Source organism: Pseudophryne corroboree, chromosome 11 (assembly GCF_028390025.1).
Source record: "Pseudophryne corroboree isolate aPseCor3 chromosome 11, aPseCor3.hap2, whole genome shotgun sequence".
In the NCBI taxonomy this organism is placed as follows: Eukaryota; Metazoa; Chordata; class Amphibia; order Anura; family Myobatrachidae; genus Pseudophryne; species Pseudophryne corroboree.
The window spans coordinates 298,154,840-298,174,001 of record NC_086454.1 but is presented as its reverse complement, the minus strand read 5'-3'; positions in this window follow the sequence as shown (position 1 = coordinate 298,174,001).

Sequence of the window (19,162 nt, the reverse complement as noted above, 5' to 3'; positions counted from 1 at the left end):
ATTTTTGGAACCAGGACCAGGCGCAGAGCCCGATGCTGGTTGCTTAAATATGGGGGAACCCCTGTCAATTTTTTCCCAATATTTCTGCAACCAGGATCGGCTCAAAGAGCCCGAGGCTGGTTATGCTTAGGAGGGGGGACCCCACGCAATTTTTTTTAATAAAATAACAACTTTCCCACCCCTTCCCACTGATATACATGCACGGATCTCATGGATCCCTGCATGCCTATCCAATCACGGAAAAAAAAAGCAGGTCTGTTTTTTTTTAGCACTTATTTACGAGTTGTAATTTTTCACGGCAGTGTTTGTTTGTTTTTTGCTTTGCACTTCTTAGTAAATTACCGAGATTCATACTTAAACAGCCGCGTTTTGACCGATGGTGTATTCATTCGTAATTTTTTTCTTGGACTTGCAAAAAATTACGAATGCCCTCATCACTGCCGTGATTATTGCTTAGTAAATTACCGAGATGACACTTTGATGAAAAAACGGCATCTCGGTCAAAATCGGGAGCTTAGTAAATTTACCCCTGTGAGAGTTCTTGGTGTGTATTCTGACGATTAGCTTTGCCCTCCCTTACATGTGGATTTTCCTATGCACATAACTGGCATGTTATCATTTTTTTATAGTTGATTCTTGTGAATAGATTCAGTATGATATCCCAGCTGTCGGGATCCTGGTGGTCAGAAGACCAACACCGGGATCCCGACAGACAGAATACCGGTGACGAGTGCAGCGTGTCCCCGTACTTCGGGCCTGGTTGCGACCGTTACATTCCCCCTTGGGCGGTGGCGTGGACCACCAGCTGAGTAGGGATTCCGGGCGTGGATTCCGACCGCCGGTATATCACCGGGTGTCGGGATTCCGGCATCGGTATCCTGACCGTCTGGATCCCGGCAGCCGGCAACTTGAATGCCTCCCATGTGAATGGATGGGTAGGGGTCACAGGGCATTGCTTTGCCCAGGGCCTACAATTCTGATAAGTCGGCCCTGGGTGAAAGTAATTTGATGGAAAGGGAAACAGTGCTTGAATGCATTGAGATGGAGAGTAAGTAACTTGGGCCCTGATTTATCAAGCCTTGGAGAGTGATAAATAGCACGGTGATAAAGTACCAGCCAATCAGCTCTTAACTGCCGTGTTACAGTCTGTGTTTGAAAAATGACACTTAGCAGCTGATTGGTTGGCACATTATCACTTGATAAATCTGGGCATTGATTTGATCCCTATAGGATACTGGTGCACGTGTAAGGATCTGCAGAGTGGTGCAAGCATTAGAGAATGGCTGTATTTCGCCTCTGAGTGGACGTGTTACTGCATTGCTAGTTACACACTATACAAGGACTGGGGTAATTGCCTGGTGTAATTGTGTAGTGTGTAGGCATGAGGGTTTTGGCCAAAGGCTGAATAAAAGGTAACAGAAACACCCGGCTTCGAATATCCATTGGGTCAGTCCTTATATCGGACACAATCCTGATATCGGGGGTCATTCCGCGTTGGTCGCTCGCTAGCAGGTTTTAGCATCCGTGTAAACGCATAGTCGCCGCCCACGGGGGAGTGTCTTTTTGCTTTGCAGGAGTGTGAACGCCTGTGCAGCAGAGCGCCTGCAAACACATTTTGTGCAAAACAAGACCAGCCCTCTAGTTACTTATCCTGTGCGATGATTGCTGCGATGAGTGACACTGTAATGACATCATATACCCGCCCAGCAAACGCCCGGCCACGCCTGCGTTTTTCCAAATGGTCAGTTGACAACCAGAAACTCCCACCTCCTGTCAATCTCCTTGCGATTGGCTGTGAGATTGGAATCGTCGCTAGAACCAGTGCAAACCACAAAGGACTTCGTACCCATATGACACGCGTGCACATTGCAGTGCATACGCATGCGCAGATTAGCCGTTTTTTTTCACTGATCGCTACACAGCAAACAACGGCAGCTAGCGATCAACTCGGAATGACCCCCATCGTGCAGTGTGTGGGCATCTGAGCACATTTCCTGTGGTTTATCCTGACTACCTCATCTTCTTGTGGCTGACATTTGCGCATTCAGTGCGGTGTGGCAGAAAATCGCAAATAAGAACAGATTGCTCAGTGTGTAGCACAGATATCGGGACCTTCCAATAGCAGAACAATAGGTCTACAGTATTTGTCAGATCAACGAAAAAAATGCCATAGAGTGTATCTAGATGTATTATTGTCACTCACTTCATTGTCTAAATACCTTGCAGTAAATGCTTGCTCCTGTCTAGGAAATATGAGAATTTTAACTATATGAAGATACTTCTCTGACAATTACACGCAACTTCCTATAGGTAGAATTCTCATTCTTCCTCTACAGGAGCAAATAGCTCCATCAGTAAAGTGCCTGCTGTCAGTGTAACAGGTCATGGGTTCTAATCCTGGGTATGACTGCTAAGAAATGTGTGATTTAAAATAAAAGACAATTAAATGTATAAATACAGTATATAAAAAAATTTCAGAACACTCCACACACGCACGCATACATACATACATATATTTATCTTAATATAGGAAATAGGGGGGCACCAATATTTATCTTGCCTCCGGGCGACTGTGACGAACTTACGCCACTGAGTAGTAGGCAACCTTTCACAGTAAGCCATGGTGGTGGGCGGCTAGAGCAGGCACCGGTGGAGTGATGGCAGCTGTGTCCTCAGACTGCAGCGCCCTGGGTGGTAGACCTGCTTTCCCGCCCCTAGAACCGCCCCTGAGTTTGCAGACAGCATGTCAGCTCTCTGCTCTAATAACATTAGTGGCTGCTGGAAAGTAAGAAAATCAATAATGCGCACAGGATGAATTTCAGCTTCTGCCTGTCATTCCCACCACCATTCACAGTGACCTACACTCAATGGTTAGCTGGTGATATTGGCAGATCATCAATCTGAATTGCAATTACTGTGATATATAGGAGCCCATCCCCCCACCAGGGGGTGCTGTATGTTACTCTGCATGCCCATTAATGGCCAGTGTGGTTGTAGCTAAAGGCCCTGTGGCCTCTGTGCATAATCTGAGCCGAGTCCCCGATGTGGAGGACAGACTAATAGACACAGGACTAGTTCTCACCAGGGGTTCCGAGAAGTGGGGGAGAGTGGGTACTACTTACACAGGTCCAGGACATTTGGAAAGGCGTGGCCCGGGTCAGTGGCACATTGGGTAGGGAGAGAGGAGACAGCTGCAGCAGTCTCTCTCACCAGCCCAGCACAGGCTGCTGTTTGCTGGGCTGTGGAGGGACCAGGGAGGCTGCTGCTGCTCCTGGAATCCTCATTCTCCCTGCATGTGTTATGGAGGGGAGATCGGTGAATGCACTGATCAACTCCCTCGAATCTGCCACCTGGCCAAGGGGGACAAATCAACCCCCCCCCCCCTCCCAGCGAGAAGCACCATGCATAGTTTTATTTTATTTTATTTTTTAAAAGGGAGTGATCACACCTGGGTGGTCATTCCGAGTTGTTCGCTCGTTGACGTTTTTCGCAACGCAGCGATTAGGTGGAAAATGCGCATGGTACACAGCGCGCATGCACTATGTTATTTAACACAAAACGTAGTAGATTTGCTGGTGTTCGTGCGGCGCTTTTCAGTCGCACTGCTGATTGGTGAGTGATTGACAGGAAAGGGGCGTTTCTGGGAGGTAACTGGTCGTTTTCAGGGAGTGTGCTAAAAAATGCAGGCGTGCCAGGGAAAAACGCAGGAGTGGCTGGAGAAACGGGGGAGTGGCTGGCCAAACGCAGGGCGTGTTTGTGACATTAAACCAGGAACTAAACTGACTGAGGTGATTGCAATCTGTGAGTAGGTCTGGAGCTACTCAGAAACTGCAGGGAAATATTTAGTAGCAGTTCTGCTAATCTTTCGTTTGCAATTCTGCTAAGCTGAGATACACTCCCAGAGGGCGGCGGCCTAGCGTGTGCAATGCGGCTAAAAGCAGCTAGCGAGCGAACAACTCGGAATGAGGGCCATGATTCCTACCCCCCCCACACACACACTCTTTCAAGTACCCAGGACCCGGGGTGTAGCTATGACTAGTGGGGCCCCATAGCACATTTTTCTTCACCGTCCCCCATTCCCACCCCCCAAAAAAACAGAACAAAAAACAACCTGTTGCATTATGTGACTGGTCCCGCTTCTTGACCTGATCGCAGAGAAGCGGGCCAGAACTTCGGCGCAATGTATTCTCTGTGTACTCACCCACCTCTCATGATTACGACTGTACGGGCGGGCACTCACCTCCTGTGCCCCGTGTCTTCTCCTCTATCAGCAGTGTGCTGCTCCTGCTGCAGGCACATCTGCTGTCAGTGTTACGGATGGCTGTCTCCCCGTTCTCTCTGATGCTGAGGAGCCGCGGCATGGCATTGCTTAGCATGGCTCCTCCCAGCATCAGTGAGCATGGAGAGACACGGAGCCTGCCGGTGTTATAGGAGAAGACACGGGTCACAGGTCTCTAAAGGCAGCATATCCAGGTGCAGGGGGAGGGCCGGGCCCTGGAGGTGACCAGGGCCCCGTAGCAACCGCACTCCCTGCACCCACGATACCTACGCCTATGCCCAGACCCCTCACTGTTCTCAATGGACCTGGTTCTCGCATGTGTACAAGATGACAGTGCACAGTGCTCTCAGGTTTGTATTCCTCCTATAGCTGCTGAACGAGCTAGTGATGCCACAGGAGCAGAGAGAGAGAGCACCACACAGCCAGAGCTCCTGCATGCTTGGCTCATGCATTCCTGAATTAGGTTTCAATCATATCTCCTCTGTTCCTTCTCTAAGCTGTGCACGTTCTGCTCCTGATAAGCTGCGCTAAGCACCCCGGGCACTGTCTTAGTAGCCGTTCTCTGGCTATTCCACAGTGCGCTGACTCTATGGTTACATTAGTCGTGTAGGGATATGGTCGTTAGGTCGACACAGCTTAGGTCGACAGTCATTAGGTCGACCACTGAAGGTTAACATGCATTCGGTCGACATGGTCATTAGGTCGACACGTACTAGGTTGACAGGTCAAAACGTCGACATGAGTTTTTCACTTTTTCTTTTCTTCATTTTTTGGATATTTTCATACTTTAAGATCCACGTGGACTACGATTGGAACGGTAACCTGTGCCGAGCGCAGCGGTAGCGGAGATCGAAGCGAGCCATGCGAGGGGAGACAGTGCACTAATTGGGGTTCTCTGTCACTTTATGAAGAAAACGACTCCAAAAAAATCATGTCAACCTTTTGACCTGTTGACCTAGTACATGTCGACCTAATGACTATGTCGTCCTGTTGTCCCTGTTGACCTAATGCATGTCAACCTTCCATGGACGACCTAATGACTGTCAACCTAAGTTGAGTCGACCCAACGACCCATACCCACAACGACACAAATAGAACAAGATATCGCTTAGGGTATTAATGGAGACAAAAAGCAAATGCAAAATCACACTTATAGTATAAGGGCTCTATGTACCAAGGGGCAGATTTATTATAGTATAAGGGGTTTATGTACTAAGGGGTAGATGTATCGTATATGGGGTCTAGGTACTAAGGGGCAGGCTTATAGGATAATAGTCATTGCGTTGACAGTAAAAAGGTAGGAGAAAGTCCTTGGCAATACTGTAAGTCATGGTCTGAAGCCTTTGCTGTCAGGGGTATGACCTATTCTTCAGGAGTTCCAGTGTGGCCAAGGATTCACTGCTGCCTTTTTATTTGATCCCTTGCTCTGCATTACACTGTAAGTGGGATATGTACAATGGGAGCCTCAGACAGATTCCAACGTCAATTAATAAATTTACATTAAGAGCCTGATTCTGCTTCTCCATGTCTGTGTCAGTTGACGGCGCTACAAAGCCTTTCCGTAGTGTACAGCCGCACATCCGACTCTGCATATCCTTGCGTCTCACCAGCCTCATGTCCCCATGTGTCTTTCCAGACTTATGTCCACCCCTCGTGTCTCTCCAGCCTAATGCCCTCCTGTGTCTCTCCAGCCTCATGTCACCCTCTGTGTCTCTCCAACCTCATGTCCTCCTGTGCCTTTCCAGCCTCATGCCACCCTCTGTGTCTCTTCATCCTCATGTCCTCCTGTGTCTTTCCAGCCTCATGCCACCCTCTGTGTCTCTCCAACCTCATGTCCTCCTGTGTCTTTCCAGCCTCATGCCACCCTCTGTGTCTCTCCAGCCTCATGTCCTCCTGTGTGTCTCTCTGCCTCATGTTCTACCCTGTATCACTCCATCCTCATTCCACCCTGTATTCATGCCCTCCTGTGTCTCACCAGCCTCATGCCCTCCTGTGTCTCACCAGCCTCATGCCGTCTTGTATCTCTCCAGCCTCATGTCCTGCCCCATATCTCTCAATCCTCATACCATTCTGACTTTCCAGCTTCATACCCCCCATGTTTCTGCAGCCTCATGCCCCCCCCCCCCCCTCCCCCGGTCCGTGTTTCCAAATCCTCTTGCTCTCCTGTGTCTCTCTGCCTCATGTCCCACCCCATATCACTCCATCCTCATTCCACTCTGTGTCTTTCAAGCTCCATGCGCTCCTGTGTCTCGCCAGCCTCATGCCCTCATGTGATCACTCCAGGCTCATGCCCTCCTGTGTCTCTTTAGCCTCATGCCCTCCTGTGTCTCTTTAGCCTCATGCCCTCCTGTGTCTCTCCAGCCTCATGCCCTTCTGTGTCTCTTCAGCCTCATGCCCTCCTGGTTCTTTCCAACCTCGTGCCCTCCTGTGTCTCTCCAGGCTCATGCCCTCCTGTATTTCTCCAGCCACATGCCCTCCTGTGTCTCTCCAACCTCGTGCCCTCCCGTGTCTCTCCAGCCTTGTGCCCTCATGTGTCTCTCCAGGTAATAGATATATGGTACTTGTCACCTATCTGTATGACGACGTAGTGTGTTACTAATGGTAACCTTTGTGACTGTGGTCCCAGCTCTCTTGAGGTCATTGACCAGGTCCCCCCGTGTAGTTCAGGGCTGATCCCTCACCATTCTCAAGATCATTGATACCCCACGAGGTGAGATCTTGCATGCAACCCCAGGTCGAGGGAGATTGCCAGTGATCTTGTATTTCTTCCATTTTTTTATAATTGCGCCAACAGTTGATCTCTTCTCACCAAGCTGCTTGCCTATTGTCGAGTAGCTCGTCCCAGCCTTGTGTAGCTCTACAAATTTGTCCCTGGTGTCCTTCGACAGCTCTCTGGTCTTGGCCATGGTGGAGAGGTAGCAGTCTGACTGTTTGAGGGTGTGGACAGGGGTCTTTTATACAGATAACCAGTTCAAACAGGTGCCATTAATACAGATAACAAGTGGAGGATAGAAGAGCTTCTTAAAGAAGAAGTAACAGGTCTGTAAGAGCCAGAAATCTTGCTGCTTGGTAGGTGTTCAAATATTTATTTTCCACAAGAATAGTAAATTATTTAACAATCATACAATGTGATTTCCTGGGTTTTTTTTTCTTCAGATTCTGTCTCAGTTGAAGTGTACCTATGATGGAAATTACAGACCTCTCTCATCTTTTTAAGTGGGTCAACTTGCACAATCGGTGGCTGTCCAAATACTTTTTTGCCACACTGTGTGTATACACACACACACACACACACACACACACACACACACACACACACACTCACACACACGAGACTGTAATATTATTGCATGATACTACTGTATCTGAGCCAGCCGGACAGTCGTTTAAATTCCTACAGGCAGGCTCACCTAGTGCTGGTTGCCGGGAGCCACGGCTGAAATCTACTGTGCAAACAGGAGGGGAGGTACGGAGTGTTCTCCGATGAACATCCTCATACTGTCTGCAGGAAATACTGTGGAGCATTGAAGCAACCCGACCACTCTCACTGCACACTCGCGGCCGGACAACTTCTTCAACTTGTCTCCCGATGGTTGTGGGGGATCTAGGCACTACCGTCTCCCCGCTGCCCGCTGTGGTGCGCAGCTCAAAGCCTGGGGAAGGGGGGAAGGAGAGGAGAGAACGGGACGGCGGCGCTGAGCACTTACGGTGTGCCGGGACTTCTTTAACATAAGCAGTGTCCTGCACTTGCGTTCCACGGCTGCTCTGCACCTGTACCTTGTGGTCTCTGACTGATCTTACAGGTGTGAGCCGTGTGGCACAGGCGGCAATAAATCGGCACAGGGGGGCTTCTGAGTACTCAGGAACCCCCCCTGCGTGCGCTACTGGTTGGGTAGTTGGTGTGGGGAACTCATGACTGTGTATTTGAGTTGGCAACAGCACTGGCTGGGGGAGAAGTGAGGTGGTTGTATCTAGCAGGGAGCCAGTGAGAGGTGTGACAGGAGGGAATGGTCTCAGGGCTTCTCTCTAGCTTTCTACTAGAGCAGAGGTTCCCAAACGCGGTCCTCAAGGCACCCCAACGGACCAGGTTTTAAATGTATCCATGCTTGGTCACAGATGACTTAATTAGCACCTAAGTAAATTTGATTTAACCATCTGTGCTGAGCCATGGCTATACCTAAATCCTGGACTCTTGGGGTGCCTTGAGGACCGCATTTGAGAACCTCTGTACTAGAGTCTAATCTAGATGGACATTAGCAGCATTATAAAATACGTAGTACAGAGTATTATATTTAATTGTACAAAAAAATAAACTAATTATATGGAGTTGTTTAAATCATGTAAATGCTTAAGGAGTGGTTTGATACAGTGGTGGAACTTCATTTGAGTTGCCCGGAGGCAAGATTAATGTTGATGCCCCCACTCCATGCTGTATATTTTTTTAAATGAGCAATAGAATTGTAAAGTGAATACAATATTGGTCATGAAATGTGGATTTGTTGGAATCAATAATTCACTTTACATTTAAGAAGTCTATGGAGTGCCACCTTATCCTTGCAAGACGGTGTGTTCAAACTGAAATCTAAATTGCAGTGTAAAAATAAAGTAGCCAGTATTTACCCTGCACAGAAACAATATAACCATAGGCGTGCGCAGCTAATTTTATTAGGGGGTGCACCGCAGGAGGGGTGTGTCTAGCACTGCCTTTTGGGTGTGTCTATCACCACCCAGGGGCGTGTCTAGCACTATTTTACATTCTCTCAGTAAAATCACATGGCTTAATCTAATTTCTCCCTAGTTCCTAATAATACAAGTAGATATAATAAACCCTAGAGAAATAAATAAAATAAAACTTAATGGTGCTGACTGTCCGCTACGGCATAACCCTGAGCCCTAGTTGGCGCTGCACCCTATCACTGCTTACACTTCCCCAACCTATCCTTGACCCAGTGGCGGAAATAGAGAGTGGTGGACCTAGGTGCATATGCATTCCGCACCCCTAGCACATACACTCTGATTTTGAGTGGGCCACTCTGAAAAGTATGGGAGATTTAGGGGGCTGAACATATGAGTTTTAATATAACACGAGTAAAGTTTAAAATGTACACATGTGCAGGACACTGGCATTTGTCCCACAGGTCCCCATGCTCACCAGCAACTGACAGTAGTGCCCCTTATTCACATTACCCTACACAGTATGAGCCAAAATCCATGTTATGCCACACAGTATGAGCCGAAATTCACGTGTTATGCCACACAGCATGAGGAGAAATTCAAGTTATGCCACACAGTATGAGGAGAAATTCACGTTATGCCACACAGTATGAGGAGAAATTCACGTTATGCCATACAGTATGAGGAGAAATTCACGTGTCATGCCACACAGTATGAGGAGAAATTCAAGTTATGCCACACAGCATGAGGAGAAATTCAAGTTATGCCACACAGTATGAGGAGAAATTCACGTTATACCACACAGTATGAGGAGAAATTCACGTCATGCCACACAGCATGAGGAGAAATTCAAGTTATGCCACACAGTATGAGGAGAAATTCACGTGTTATGCCACACAGCATGAGGAGAAATTCACGTCATGCCACACAGTATGAGGAGAAATTCAAGTTATGCCACACAGCATGAGGAAAAAATTCAAGTTATGCCACACAGTATGAGGAGAAATTCACGTTATACCACACAGTATGAGGAGAAATTCAAGTTATGCCACACAGCATGAGGAGAAATTCAAGTTATGCCACACAGTATGAGGAGAAATTCACGTGTTATGCCACACAGCATGAGGAGAAATTCAAGTTATGCCACACAGTATGGGGAGAAATTCACATCATGCCACACAGTATGAGGAGAAATTCACTTTATACCACACAGTATGAGGAGAAATTCAAGTTATGCCACACAGTATGAGGAGAAATTCACTTTATACCACACAGTATGAGGAGAAATTCAAGTTATGCCACACAGCATGAGGAGAAATTCAAGTTATGCCACACAGTATGAGGAGAAATTCACGTGTTATGCCACATAGTATGAGGAGAAATTCACGTCATGCCACACAGTATGAGGAGAAATTCAAGTTATGCCACACAGCATGAGGAGAAATTCAAGTTATGCCACACAGTATGAGGAGAAATTCACGTTATACCACACAGTATGAGGAGAAATTCAAGTTATGCCACACAGTATGAGGAGAAATTCACGTGTTATGCCACACAGCATGAGGAGAAATTCAAGTTATACCACACAGTATGGGGAGAAATTCACATCATGCCACACAGTATGAGAAGAAATTCACTTTATACCACACAGTATGAGGAGAAATTCAAGTTATGCCACACAGCATGAGGAGAAATTCACTTTATACCACACAGTATGAGGAGAAATTCAAGTTATGCCACACAGCATGAGGAGAAATTCAAGTTATGCCACACAGTATGAGGAGAAATTCACTTTATACCACACAGTATGAGGAGAAATTCACGTCATGCCACACAGTATGAGGAGAAATTCACGTCATGCCACACAGTATGAGGAGAAATTCACTTTATACCACACAGTATGAGGAGAAATTCACGTCATGCCACACAGTATGAGGAGAAATTCACGTCATGCCACACAGTATGAGGAGAAATTCACGTTATGCCACACAGTATGAGGAGAAATTCAAGTTATGCCATACAGTATGAGGAGAAATTCACGTGTTATGCCACATAGTATGAGGAGAAATTCACGTCATGCCACACAGTATGAGGAGAAATTCAAGTTATGCCACACAGCATGAGGAGAAATTCAAGTTATGCCACACAGTATGAGGAGAAATTCACGTTATACCACACAGTATGAGGAGAAATTCAAGTTATGCCACACAGTATGGGGAGAAATTCACATCATGCCACACAGTATGAGGAGAAATTCACTTTATACCACACAGTATGAGGAGAAATTCAAGTTATGCCACACAGTATGAGGAGAAATTCACGTTATGCCACACAGTATGAGGAGAAATTCAAGTTATGCCATACAGTATGAGGAGAAATTCACGTGTTATGCCACACAGCATGAGGAGAAATTCAAGTTATGCCACACAGTATGGGGAGAAATTCACATCATGCCACACAGTATGAGGAGAAATTCACTTTATACCACACAGTATGAGGAGAAATTCAAGTTATGCCACACAGTATGAGGAGAAATTCACTTTATACCACACAGTATGAGGAGAAATTCAAGTTATGCCACACAGCATGAGGAGAAATTCAAGTTATGCCACACAGTATGAGGAGAAATTCACGTGTTATGCCACATAGTATGAGGAGAAATTCACGTCATGCCACACAGTATGAGGAGAAATTCAAGTTATGCCACACAGCATGAGGAGAAATTCAAGTTATGCCACACAGTATGAGGAGAAATTCACGTTATACCACACAGTATGAGGAGAAATTCAAGTTATGCCACACAGTATGAGGAGAAATTCACGTGTTATGCCACACAGCATGAGGAGAAATTCAAGTTATACCACACAGTATGGGGAGAAATTCACATCATGCCACACAGTATGAGAAGAAATTCACTTTATACCACACAGTATGAGGAGAAATTCAAGTTATGCCACACAGCATGAGGAGAAATTCACTTTATACCACACAGTATGAGGAGAAATTCAAGTTATGCCACACAGCATGAGGAGAAATTCAAGTTATGCCACACAGTATGAGGAGAAATTCACTTTATACCACACAGTATGAGGAGAAATTCACGTCATGCCACACAGTATGAGGAGAAATTCACGTCATGCCACACAGTATGAGGAGAAATTCACTTTATACCACACAGTATGAGGAGAAATTCACGTCATGCCACACAGTATGAGGAGAAATTCACGTCATGCCACACAGTATGAGGAGAAATTCACGTTATGCCACACAGTATGAGGAGAAATTCAAGTTATGCCATACAGTATGAGGAGAAATTCACGTGTTATGCCACATAGTATGAGGAGAAATTCACGTCATGCCACACAGTATGAGGAGAAATTCAAGTTATGCCACACAGCATGAGGAGAAATTCAAGTTATGCCACACAGTATGAGGAGAAATTCACGTTATACCACACAGTATGAGGAGAAATTCAAGTTATGCCACACAGCATGAGGAGAAATTCAAGTTATGCCATACAGTATGAGGAGAAATTCACGTCATGCCACACAGTATGATGAGAAATTCACTTTATACCACACAGTATGAGGAGAAATTCACGTCATGCCACACAGTATGAGGAGAAATTCACGTCATGCCACACAGTATGAGGAGAAATTCACGTTATGCCACACAGTATGAGGAGAAATTCACGTCATGCCACACAGTATGAGGAGAAATTCACGTCATGCCACACAGTATGAGGAGAAATTCACGTCATGCCACACAGTATGAGGAGAAATTCACGTCATGCCACACAGTATGAGGAGAAATTCACGTCATGCCACACAGTATGAGGAGAAATTCACGTCATGCCACACAGTATGAGGAGAAATTCACGTCATGCCACACAGTATGAGGAGAAATTCACGTCATGCCACACAGTATGAGGAGAAATTCACGTCATGCCACACAGCATGAGGAGAAATTCACGTCATGCCACACAGCATGAGGAGAAATTCACGTCATGCCACACAGCATGAGGAGAAATTCACGTCATGCCACACAGTATGAGGAGAAATTCACGTCATGCCACACAGTATGAGGAGAAATTCACGTTATGCCACACAGTATGAGGAGAAATTCAAGTTATGCCACACAGTATGAGGAGAAATTCACATAATGCCACACGGTATTAGCCACTGTCTGTTAAGTTCCCTCTCTCGTTATTCCCATGTTTAGTGATATGACGGGTGCAGGGAATGTGGGACCCTGTAATAAATGGACTCAGTGGAAGGTATTCAATTGTTTGAAAAGTCAGTTGGGTGTCTTTTTTTTTCCTATCTAATTGACAGGAAAAACAGACACCCAACTTTTCAAACAATTGAACTCCCCCCATATCTGCAGTTCACTTCCACACTTCCTGTTCCCACCCTCTCCTGTTTTCTTATACTTACCCCCTCCCCCTCATTCCCATTGCTGTGGCAAACATGTAAAAGTGTAAAAAAAATAAATATATATATATATATATATATATAAAAAAAAAAAAAATTATATATACATATATATATATATATATATATATATATATATATACACACGCACACATAAAATAGAAATGTAAAATAAATATATATACAGACGCACAAAATAGGAATGTAAAATAAATACATATCTACAAACATAAAACAGATATGTACTGTAAATAAGTATATATAAACATATGTAAAAACAGAAAACAAATAAACAAATATATATATATATATAAAATTATTATTATTTTTTCACACAAATAAAGAAAAGTTATAAAATGATTATCAATGGAAAATTGTGCTTACCTACTATCCTGTTGACAAATTATGTGGCGCTGTATATGGTCTTCACCACTGATCTCAGACAGCCATCAGCCATAGCGGGGTGGGGGTGGCAGAAGAACACATAAGGAAGCAGCAGAGGTACAAGGAAAGGGGCAGGGGCACACATTGTGGGGGGTGGAAGGGGGGGTGGAGATAGTGTCAGAAGTACAGAAAGCAAATGGGCAGAGGCATAGAGGAGGGAAGTGGGAGGCACATATGGGAGAGGGAGCTGAGGCATGGAAGGATGGTTGATTCTATTTCGGAGTGGGAGAAGGGACCCTCTGACGTATCTAGGGGAGGAGACACGTCACCAGGGGAGGAGCTACGGGCGAACAGGGTACCCGAAAAGTACCCTCGCGGGCTCGCTTCGCTCGCCACGCTTCGGGCTCGGTGGCTCGCTCCGCTCCGCTTCGCTCGCCACCTGATTACTAAAGGTAATAGTTGGTGGCGTGGATAGTAGAGGAACTATCCCGCTGGCCTTGCTCCTCCCCCTTGTGTTGTGACTCCTCCCCCAGACGGAAAAGGTCCCTTAGCCCACTTGATTCTAGCATCTACCATGGAAGGATGGGGAGGAGCAGAGACACAGCTGGGGAATGGCTTCTGAGTGTCTCTGTGTAGTCCAGCCCCAGCCAGGGCAAGCAGAGGGTGGGGGAGAAGGAAGGAGCTGCCATATGGGGGCGGGTCAACACGAGTGAGGAGTGGAAGCTGAACTAAGTTCAGAATGAAGAAGTCCCTTGGGGATTGGGGCATACAACCCCATACCTCTATTTTTTTAAGCCTGGATGTAAAACAAAGGCTGGCAGTGGGTCCCGCTAGTGCTGATGATCCCAGTCCTGAGCTGCTTCTTGCTCACACTATCACAGGCATACATGTGCCTGTGAGTGAAAAGCAGGCTGCAGCCACGATCATCAGCTCCATAGTGTCCCTCTGTCAGTTGTCCTTCCTGTATCCACCTTAACCCACCACCAACCTCCCACCACACCAGTATGCAGGATATTACTGTCCCTCTCATTTAAGTCGGCTCCACCTGCTGGCCGCTTCGTCAGTCAGCCCGGGTTCTAAGCACAGCCAGCATACTGAATGATTTTGAGAACTCTGGGCGGCCCCCACAGCTCCGCCTGCTACTCAACCCAGCCCCGGCTCTGTGTCAGCTTGATGTCTGGCCAGTACCCACACACATCTGTCCTCAATAAATAATGCGGTCCGGCGGCCCTGCAGTGCACCCGAACGGCTGCCTGTCATACACGTCAGGAGGGGGGGGTGATCATCCGAACAACAGGCAGTCCAACCAGCGCGCCGGTGTGCGGGGGTGCCGGACATTAGGGGGTGCTTGTGCGCACCAGGCACCCCCCGTGCGCACGCCTATGAATATAACCCACCTAAATCTAACTCTCTCTGCCCATGTTATATCTGCCCCGCCTGCAGTGCACATGGTTTTGCCCATTTGTGTGCTTTTTTGGTTTGCTAACAAACCTGAATACATACTTACCTACTCTCCCGGATTCTGCGGGAGACATCCGATTTCTCGGGGAGTCCCCCGCAGCCCCGGAACAGTGGGACCCCTCCCGCATTCTGCCCACTTCCGAGGGAGGTGGGCAGAATGGGTAGCTAAATAGGGCAAAATTGCGAACCTGACGGAGAGGGCGAGGCTTAATGACGCGTTTATTTATATGCAAATTGTGTCATTGAAGCCCCGTCCATATGCAAATACCGACCAATCGTAGTATTTTCTCGTGCAGTGGGCAGGGCCTAATGATGCCATTGGCTCGTTCCCGCCCCCTTTACTGCCCACCTGCTTCTCCTCTCCAGGTATCTCCCAGAGAGGAGAAAAGAAATGTAGGTAAGTATGCCTGAATAACTTCCATTGTTCCTAGATGCCAGGACGGGGGGTTTCCAGATATTGGATTATATATGGCGGAACTCGGACACTTGATAAAGTGCAGAAAGGTGCTGTTTATTGAAATAAACAGCACCTTTTTGCACTTTATCAATTCTCTGAGTACGGCCATATTGCCGGATATTTTGGGGGTCGTTACTCCATGTAGGGCACCGAAGCAAGTATATACTGCTTATAAGCACAGCGAATGCCGGATATATTTGTAACTATAGGACTGGATGTAATGAAGTCAGAGTTCGCCCGAAGTGCAGGATGCCAGCCGAACTCAGGCATTGTTTAAAGGGGCAATCATTTACAAGGCATTGTTATGCCTTGTAAATGACTGCCCCTTTAAAAAAAGTTCGGCTGGTATACCTAACATCAGGCGAACTTGGGATTTCATTACATCCCACCCATAGAGAGAGACAGAGAGAGAGAGAGAGAGAGAGCCAGGGGACACATGGGGAGAGAGAGACATGGAAAGGGAGGAAGAGAAAGAGAGTGAGATACAGTGTATGGGAGGGAGAGAGAAACATGGCGAGAGAGAGAAAGTCACAGATTTATCAAGCCTTGTAGAGTGATAAATCGCAAGGTGATAAAGTACCAACCAATCAGCTCCTAATTGTTATTTTTCAAACACAGTCTGTAACATGACAGTTCAGAGCTGGATGGTTTGTACTTATCTTATTGGAAGGGCTGTCCATTGCGATACTACTCGCATATGTTAGTACATATGTGATTAGTATCAATGCAATGTGTGGCGGGATGTACCAAAAATGGTTAGTACATACCACCCAAAGAGACATGGCGAGAGAGACGTGGCGAGAGTGAGAGAGAGACATGGTAAGGGAAGACGAGAAAGAGAGACATGGGAAGAGAGGAAGTAAAAGAGAGAGACATGGAGAGGGAGGGAGACACATGGTAAGAGAGAGAGAGACAAGGTGAGAGAGAGAGGAAGGAAAAGAGAGAAATTTGGTGAGAGAATGGGATGGGAGGAAGAAAAAGAGAAATATGGCGAGTGAAGGAGAAACACATGGCGAGAAACAGACACGGCGCAAGAGACAGAGACATGCAAAAGGGACAGACAGACACAGAGAGAGAGAGAGACATGGTGCAAGAAAGAGACATGGGAAGGGAGGAAGAAAAAGAGAGACATGGTGAGTAAGGGACATAGAAACACGTGGCGAGAGAGAGAGAGACATTGCAAGAGAGAGACATGGCGAAAGAGAGAGAAATATGGAAAGAGTGAGCAAGAGCGACATGGAAAGAGAGAGGTGTCTCAGCAGCAGCAGAAAGACTGGGCACTCTGAGCTGTGAGATGCAGGGGAAAGCAGTTACCTGGAAGTCTCTGTGTGGAGGGTGAGTCGTCTCTCCAGCCAGAAGCCCAGGAATGTGCCATGGCGCAGACGGGGTCCTGGACTGTCACCCACCTGTAGACAGCGGTCCGGTGGGGAAGGAGGGCAGAGACTGGACGGCTGAGTCACCTATGTGCAGAGAGTGGTCCGGCAGGTGGTGTGTGTGTGTGTGTGTGGGGGTTAGGCAGAGACCTGGCTGGCGGCTGATTCACCCACTGTAGGCAGCGGTTCGGCGTGTGTGTGTGGGGGTGGTTATGACCGGGTGCTCGATGCAGGGCGGTGTGAGGAGAGGAGCCCACATGCCTGCCAGTACTATTATATTATTTAAATTATGCATTTGGGTGACGGTGTGGTTTTGGGATTGGTGCAGCATACAGGGAGAAGGAAAAAGAGGACAAGCTGTTAAAAAAATGCAGACTAGTGCATGACAGACTACCGCGGCTAATTAAATATGTCCGAGTGTGTGAGTGAGTTGGTCTGTGTGTGTGGGCTGTGGGAAATAGCTGTGCCTGCTGGCTCCTGAGTCCTCTCCTCAGAACAGCAGCAGCGGCAGCCACAGGCAGTAAGAGGAAGGCTAGATCACTCAGCGGCGCCTGTCAGGAGATTAGACACTGGTAGGCGGGTAGCAACAGTGGTGACTGACATGTCAGTAAAGCGGGTGGTGGGCATTGTTGCCGCGGTAGCAGCATACTTGCGGCATGGCATAGCGTAAATTGTCTAATTGGCTGGCTGGCCGGCCCTGCATGCACTCCAGTCTCGGGGCCAGGGTTACAGGCTCAGTCGACAGTCACTGCTGCTCCCCGCTGGACTCCTTGCGCTTTCGCTCCCGTCCACGGACTCCACTCAGTGCACACAGTCACAACAGCGGCTCCTCCGCGCCTGCAGATGCACACTATGACCCGTCACCCGGCTCCTCACTCAGTCAGGGTCGCGGACGGACGGAGTGTAACACGTCACGACCACGACCTGAACAGACCACAGAGAGTACAGCTCACAGAGCAGGCGCGCCAATCTGCAGATCCGATCCTCCTCCTCATCTGTGGCTCCTGTTACAGGATTAGAGCAGCACGTAACTTGGGGGGGACAATGGAGAAAGTGCCCCCTTCAGGGCTAGAGCCTGGCGGCAAATGTCTCCATTGTCTCTGGCAGTTCCGCCCCTGTATCCTACAGCTGATTATTACTGCCAGCAGGGGGAGCTCTCTCATTGTAGTCTCTGGAAATGGTTCAGATTCCTGCACTGTTCAGCCTCTCACCGCAGCAATGTACAGTGTCCTCCCCTCCACAACTTGTGAAAAGAAACTACTTGTAAGCACTCCATGTCTTTATACACTTATAATCACTGTAAATGTGTGCAAGAGCATGGGAAACGATACTGACATAGAGGTCAATTGACCATTTCTGTGTCAGTGCGTACGCTTGGTATGGATGCAGTAGAATGCCATCTATTTATCAAAGAAACAGAGAATGTGACGGCAGGTAAGAACCACTTGGCCCAGTTAGTCTGCCCTAAACACATGGATATACACACACTCCCACATTAGGGTTATTTTTTGTTGGGAGCCAATTTACCTACCAGTATATATTTGGATTGTGGGAGGAAACTGGAGCACTCAGAGGAAACCCATGCAAGCATGGAGAGAATATACAAACTCCACACAGTTAGGGCTGTGGTGGGAATTGAAGCCATAACCTCAGTGTTCTGAGGCAGTAATGCTAACCATTACACCATCCATACTGCCATAAATCAATACGGGGATCCTATTTAACATAGCTGGCAAGGATTTCTAGCAATATACGAGTTCATGGCCATTCGTCCATATTCTGCCGAACAGGGATCTATAGAAAAAAATGTGAGACTAGAACCAGTAGCCTACAATGGCTAACAGAACCTAATGGTCTAACACAAAGAAATAGAGTAACCTGAATTGTGCCAGAGGTGTCTGCACCAGATATCCTACAAAGTGTCACTTCACTATACCGTATACTGGTGCTTATACAGGGATGGACTGGGATTTTTTTTTTTTTGTGTAAACTGTTTTTATTAGTCAAAGCAGTATTCAAAAACATTACAGAAACATTTTCAAAAACAAAAGGAGGGCATACAAAAATATCGCGTAGCATATATACATCAGTACACCACACA